Here is a 7,345-nt window from a genome sequence, read left to right as displayed (position 1 = left end):
AATCGAGCAGCGCTCGTCAGGGCAGTAGAACTCCGGAGCGGTTCCTAACCAGAATATTGGCAGTGGCTAGCAACACCACATCACCAAAACTATCCTTAGCGACAAGAGAATTGACGGCGGCGCGCGCTGAACGAAAAACAGCGTCGCTAGGCGCTAATTGACCTTAGGCGACAAGCTTAAAAACCTTGGGCAGGAGTTTATCACGAGAGAATGGCCATCACAGAGTTTGTGATCACAAATGAAGAGTTACCTGGATGAAAATGACTACGTCGTCCCACCGCAAAGTTTGGTGCATGTGATTTCGTCGTCAAATCCAATGTTATCCAACCCTTAGCTTAACTAAGCTAATACAATATATAAACATAATTTTAAATCGCAGAAGCCTCTGCTGGATGAGTCATATCCTGTTTGTCAATCTTCCCCTCATTAGTGTCTGACACCAAGCAATTATCCCAGACTAAACATCCAGCTCTAACTGTAATCAAATTTCTGAAACTTTTCCACGGTCTGAGCCAGACTAATAAACAAGAGAACCGGCTCGCCGCCGACAGTCCGAATTTGATATATCTTCCGATCTTATCAGTTTTCACCAATGAGTCAACTATTGCATCAGCCAATTGTCCGTTCTCTTAATGTCTCTTTGGACAATGGTTTAGATTTACAAATAGCCCTTTTTGAGGTTTCTCTCTTAAGCCGAGGTTTGATGGTAAACCGATAAGATCAGCAAAGTCAGTATTGTCTTGATTAAGTCTTGAATCGGGATCGCACTAAGCTCAAATAAAATATAATCGTGGAGTGAAAAGTGGGTTTAACATTAAAAGTCGATTTAAGTGAAAGTTTGTTAAAATATAAGAAATAAAATAAAAATTATTTTTTTAAAAATAAACTTCGGAACAAATTTAATTGGCGCCCAACGTGGGGCCATGCTAAAAAAAGGTGTTTCAAAATAAAAAAATTAATGAAATAAAAAATTAATTTAAACAGAAATACCGGCGTGGTCCTAAGAAAACTCATAAGTTCCCATAGAAAATCGGTGAAAGTTAACCCACAAAAGACAACTCCCAAAAAGATTATATTAAAAAAAGGAATATAATAATTATAATAAATAACAAAAAACTTTTAAAAACATACATTAAACAAAAAGCATAAAAATAGAAAGGAAAAACATATATCTAAATAAAGTGAAAACCAAAAAAAACTAAGTGAAATAAAATTAAATATTCAAAATAATATTTCAATAAAATAAACAATAAATATTGTTAACAAAGAAACCAAAAAGGATAAAAAAATTAAAAAAAGACAGTGCTAAAAACAAGAAAGGAAAGCTAACTTCGGGCGGAGCCGAAGTTTATATACCCTTGCAGAATTTTCTATAAAGTTAAATATTTATATGGTAAATTTTTTCATATCATCATCCATTTAAAAAAAAAAAAACATATTTATCCCATTCAGCCAAACACTCAAAGAGTAGTGTTTCACGTGACAAATTCAAAATATTCATATCGAATAATGGGATTTTGTGGGACTAACAATCATAAAATTTAAATGAATTTCATTTTGGGTCTACAGCCCTTAAGAGCCCTTTTAGGTATAGGGGTTTTTATTTGTCCATGGGATTTATCCCTTGCTTTAATGAACACCTGCAAGGGTCATAACAAGGATACGTGCAAGGGATAAATTGCACAACAGGTATCTCAGGTACGAACTTTGGCACCTATAATAACAGGTAATACCCTATTTCTGATTGGTCGAGTCGGAAATAAAATGATCCTAAAAATTGTGACGGCAAATATTTATAACCCCAAAATTACAGAACAGGTAGATCATGTAGATATAAAACATGGTTTTTATTACCTTTTTAAAAACGGATGAAATTATATAGTGCATAGTGTATTTAAAAATAGTTTTCAAATTAAATTTGAAACAAAAAATTTGGTAAGTCAATCACCCAACTTTCATCTTAACAATTCTTATTTGCTATTATTTCTTATTTTCCAAATAATTAACTTCTATAATTTTCCATTTTCATAATTATTTACAATTTTTCAACTAGCACCAAAAAAAGATGCCACGTATATCACAATTGTCACAGGAGCAACGCCGACAAGCTGCTTTAAATAGAAGCAGGGCTCGCTACGAACAAAATGCATCCCAAATAAGGGTTCGGAATTCTGAACACATCGCCAATGTTCGCGCCAATAACCCGGAACTGCGGGAGAAAAGTCGGGCACGGGAAGCCACAGTACGCGCCCCTTGGAGGCGAAGTGAAAGAATCCGTAACATTGAGCGAATTCGGGATGCTGAAGGACATGCTCATCGCCGACAGGACCCCGAGGAGCGCCGACGAGAGCAGGTGCAAGATACTCATCATGCCACTCGGAGGACCGATCCGGAGTTTCGAAGTCGCGAACGGATTCGGGATATGGAGGCACGTGCCAATCGCCGAGAGGACCCCCAGGAGCGCCGACGAGAGCAGGTGCAAGATACTGCTCATCATGCCACTCGGAGGACCGATCTGGAGTACCGAATTCCCGAACGGATTCGGGATATGGAGGCACGTGCGATTCGTCGAGAGGACCCCGAGGAGCGCCTACGAGAGCAGGTGCAAAACACTGATGACCATGCCGCTCGGAGGACCATTCCGGACCATCGAATTCCCGAACGGATTCGGGATATGGAGGCGCGCGCGACCCGCCGAGAGGACCCCGAGGAGCTACGACGAGAGCAGGTGCAAAACACTGCTGACCATGCCGCTCGGAGGACCATTCCGGACCATCGAATTCCCGAACGGATTCGGGATATGGAGGCGCGCGCGACCCGCCGAGAGGACCCCGAGGAACGACGACGAGAGCAGGTGCAAAACACTGCTGACCATGCCGTTCGGAGGACCATTCCGGACCATCGAATTCCGGAACGTATTCGGGATATGGAGGCACGCGCGACACGCCGAGAGGACCCCGAGGAGCGACAACGAGAGCAGGTGCAAAACACTGCTGACCATGCCGCTCGGAGGACCGACCCGGAGTACCGAATTCCTGAACGGATTCGGGACGCCGCAGCGCGCGCTTATCATCGGCAGGACTCGGAGGAACATGCAAGGGAACAGGAGAGAAATACTGAGGAGCACCGACAACGACGAAGGAATCCGGAAGAGAGGCAGCGAGAACGGGAAATGGACGCCAATAACAGGAGAGCAACCAGGAGAGAACAGGAGAGAAATCCCATCGCAAGATCGCAGGAGCAACGGATGAACACATCTCAACGACGGGAAACACGACAACAGCGAAGGATTCGGGAGGAACAAATTCGACAAATGGCAGAGGATCGGCTAATCAACTTTAGGATGGACCCCCAAAACCAACTGGATGCCTCCCAAAGGCAGTCACAAAGGAACATGGACGCAAGAGCAGCCCTTTCTGAGGATGAGATGGAACAGGAACGAGAACTACAGCGTCATAGGATTCGATCATCGGCGAGGGATCTTTATCACAGGAACATAAAAGAAGGACCAACGGAAATTTGTGTCTGCTGTGGAGGAACGTGGTTCCGTTCGCAGGTAAGTGGATTATACATCCTTGCTATCTCCTCTAAATTTCCCCTCCTAAACGTTGGCAACGCTTTCTATTTGTCGAGAAAATTTCCCAGTCCGTCCGGCAAATATAATTTTTGCAACACCTGCCGTCGTGTAATCTCTTTAGGCAAACTCCCATCACTCTGCCTTTCGAATGGTTTCGACTTTCCCGAAATCCCCGAGTGCTTAAATGGACTCACCTGCCTCGAAGAGCGCCTGATTTCACCGAGAATCCCTTTCATGAGGATTATTTCTCTCGGCTATGAAAGGCAATGCGGTATCCGAGGCGCTGTGGTGAACGTTCCAATTTCAGTTCCTGACATTGTGACTGCGCTTCCGCGCTCTTTCGACTCTACTCATGTCATCCAAGTCCATTTAAAAAGGAGGCTAGAGTACGCTCACAATTTCATGACTGAAACTATTCGACCCGCTCGGGTCCTTGAAGCTGTACGGTACTTAGTGAATACCGAGCTCTACAGAAAGCACAACATTTCACTTAACGAGTCATGGCTAGCACAACTTCAAGGAAGTAATGAAATTCCTTTTATTGCGGATGAATCTGATCGCGAAGCGGTAGAGCAACTTCTTCAGCAGCAGCACCAATCCCAAAATGCTGTAGAGCTCGAGGAAAATTTTAACCCCGGAGGCCATGAAACATTATTGGAAAATAATGATACTGCAATTCAACGCATTGCATTGGCACCGGGAGAAGGCCGCCGCCCAACAAGCTTAACGCTTGACGAAGATGCAGAGGAACTTTCATTTCCAACTATTTCTTGCGGAGAAATATTTAAAGGAAATACAACCTATGCAAAAAAAGCCAGATCCCAAATCCATTTTTACGACCGTCGTTGCGCTGTGGTTCCTAAAGTTTTATATATGTATAAATTTTACGAAATGCAGCGTATACAAAATTCAATTTCGATTGCTTTACGCAAAAAATCAGGAGCAGTTACCGCTGGTAATCTGCGAGATGAGTCTTTTGTACATAGACTTGTACAACATGATGATGGCTACCACATCCTTAAAGGCTTACGGTCTGCACCAGCTCATTGGGAGGCTGAAAAAAGAAAGTGATCGCCATGATTCGACAATTCGGGTTGCCAACGTTTTTTATAACACTTTCCGCTGCTGAAACGAAGTGGAATGAACTTTTAGTTATCCTTTCTCTTCTATTGGACAATAGAGTTATAAGCGAGGAAGAAGCGGCAGCGCTTTCCAGCTCCGAAAAGGATCGGTTAATCCGATCCGACCCAGTGACGTGCTCTCGGTACTTCGATTACAGGTTGCGACAATTAATGAAATTGTTCAAAACCGAAATATTTGGGGAATTCAATCTTTCCCATTTTTATTGGAGAATCGAATTTCAGCACAGAGGATCTTCGCATTCTCATGGCATGTACTGGCTTGCTGGTGCTCCTAAGCTCGACGACACCGAAAATACCGAGCAAGTAATAAACTTTATCGATAGGTTTATTACCACAAATGGAGACGATCCTGAACTACATGAAGTAATTCAGTATCAACGTCACAAGCACAGTTCATCTTGCCTAAGAGAGTTACGCGGACAGGAGTTTTGCCGTTTTAATATGCCATACCCTCCTATGCCCGAAACGGTTGTTTTGCATCCGATAGAAGAAAACGAAGTAAATGTTGAAGAACATATAACTTTGTATAAAAAAATTAAGGAAACTTTAAGGACCATTTCTAATGAAGACGCAGCTTTATTTAATAATTTTGAATATTTTCTGTCCCACCTTGATACTAATTTTGAAGCCTACAAATTAGCCTTACGTTCAAGCTTGAAAAAGCCACAAATTTTTCTTCGCAGACAATTTTCCGACCGACTGCTCAATGCTTATAATAGAGATATTCTAGGCTTACACAGAGCTAATATGGATATTCAATTTATCCTAGATGCCTACGCCTGTTGTAGTTATATTATTAACTACATTAACAAATCAAACAGAGGCGTATCGCAGTTGCTCCGTGAAGCCATGGCTGAAATAAGCCATGGGAATTTATCTATTAAAAGGAAATTGCAGCACATAGGGAACAAGTTTATTAACGCTACAGAAATATCAGCCCAAGAAGCATCATACAATATTTTGGGCCTGCATATGTCGGAGGCAAGTGAAGGTACAATTTTTATAAACACTTGTCATCCAGACAAACAAGTTCGATTGGCTCGCTCAAATGAAGAATTAGAGCGACTACCAAACAACTCGGTGGATATTTTTGAGCGTAATATTCTTGACCGATATGTGCAAAGGCATGAGCAGCTGGAAGGAATTTGTTTAGCAGATTTTGCTGCTTGGTATACATTTCATAAGCGCAATAAACGATCTGCCGCTAATCATAGTGAGGACTATGATGAAGCAAATGATTTGGAGGTTGATGTTGAAGACGAAGTTGCTGAGCAAAACTATCCACTGATGGACGGGTCTGGTTACGCTAAGAAACGTAAGCATCCCCTGATTCTAAGATGGGTTCGCTTTAGCATTAACTCTTCACCATCGGATTATTTTCGAGAGCATTTAATGCTTTTCTATCCTTGGAATGAAGAAGCTGAACTTCTTTCCAACGACGTTGAAAACACATTCAGAACTAATCATGAATCTATTAGGATCATGAAAAGAAACTATGATGTGTTTGATGATATGGAGTTAGAAAGAGTTCTTGAAGATTTGCAAGAGGATAGAGGGGATAATAATCCCATTTTGGAAGAACCTGCCTCCCAATTTATAGACGAAGAATTTAGAGCTTTAGCAGTGCCTAATATAGATCGGAACGTAAATATTCTTTAGGATGACAATGCAACAAATAATCCTGAAGAAGATGGCGACTTTCAATTAATTAGACACCTTTGCTCGATAACTCGGACCCTCAACTACAAACAAAGAAAATATTATGAAAATATTATGTTATGAACGCGACTTTGGATTAATTTTTTCGAGCCCATGGTTGGTGCTATCGCTAGATCAAAAGTTCAAAATAGTCCAGATCCCGAATGGACTCCTATAGTAAAAGCCTCTCGAGTTTTTCAGTGTGGAAGATCAGAGCATGCTTCTGTTGACAGAAAACAATTCCCAATTGTTCCTGCTGAGGCTATTACCATCCATAAAAGCCAAGGAGCAACATATAGCAAAGTCGCGGTGCATCTTAAAAGAGGCATTAAACGAGCTTCGCTATATGTTGGATGCAGTAGAGCCACTAGCGCATCGGGACTTTTCCTTTTAGGCGACTTTGTTCCTCCAACAAGATTTGGAGCTTTAAATGTCCAAGCCGAACTGCAAAATTTAAGAGAGGAAAAGTTCTTGACTACGCATTACGATTTTGTGGTTAACAGAAACGAAGCAAACTGTCTATATTACCAAAATGTTGAGTCTCTTCGAAGCCATCGCGAAGATATTTTTAACGACCCTATTATTTGTTCTGCAAATTTTCTTTGTTTTGTCGAAACTTGGACTCTTCCCAGCGAAGATTTCTCTTTGCAAGATTTCGACATTATAAAAAGAATTGATAGCAATCGATTAAATGGTTCTGGGAAAAATGGAATAATTGTTTATGCCAAGCAAAACATTTCTGAAAATGTAATGTTTTTGTTTGAGACAATTAAGTCTTTAAATCTTAGAACCATATATCAATCGATTGCTTTTAAATATCTTGATACATCTTTTATTGTTGTTTATAGGAATCCTGCGTATCCTATAACACAATTTCGAAATGAAGTTATGGCGGATGTAGAAAGAATACGCAGATTAGAAAATAATA

The sequence above is a fragment of the Drosophila ananassae genome, unplaced genomic scaffold (genome assembly GCF_017639315.1).
Source record: "Drosophila ananassae strain 14024-0371.13 unplaced genomic scaffold, ASM1763931v2 tig00000130, whole genome shotgun sequence".
NCBI lineage: Eukaryota > Metazoa > Arthropoda > Insecta > Diptera > Drosophilidae > Drosophila > Drosophila ananassae.
The sequence above is the reverse complement of the archived record's forward strand: the minus strand, read 5'-3'. Positions refer to the sequence as shown.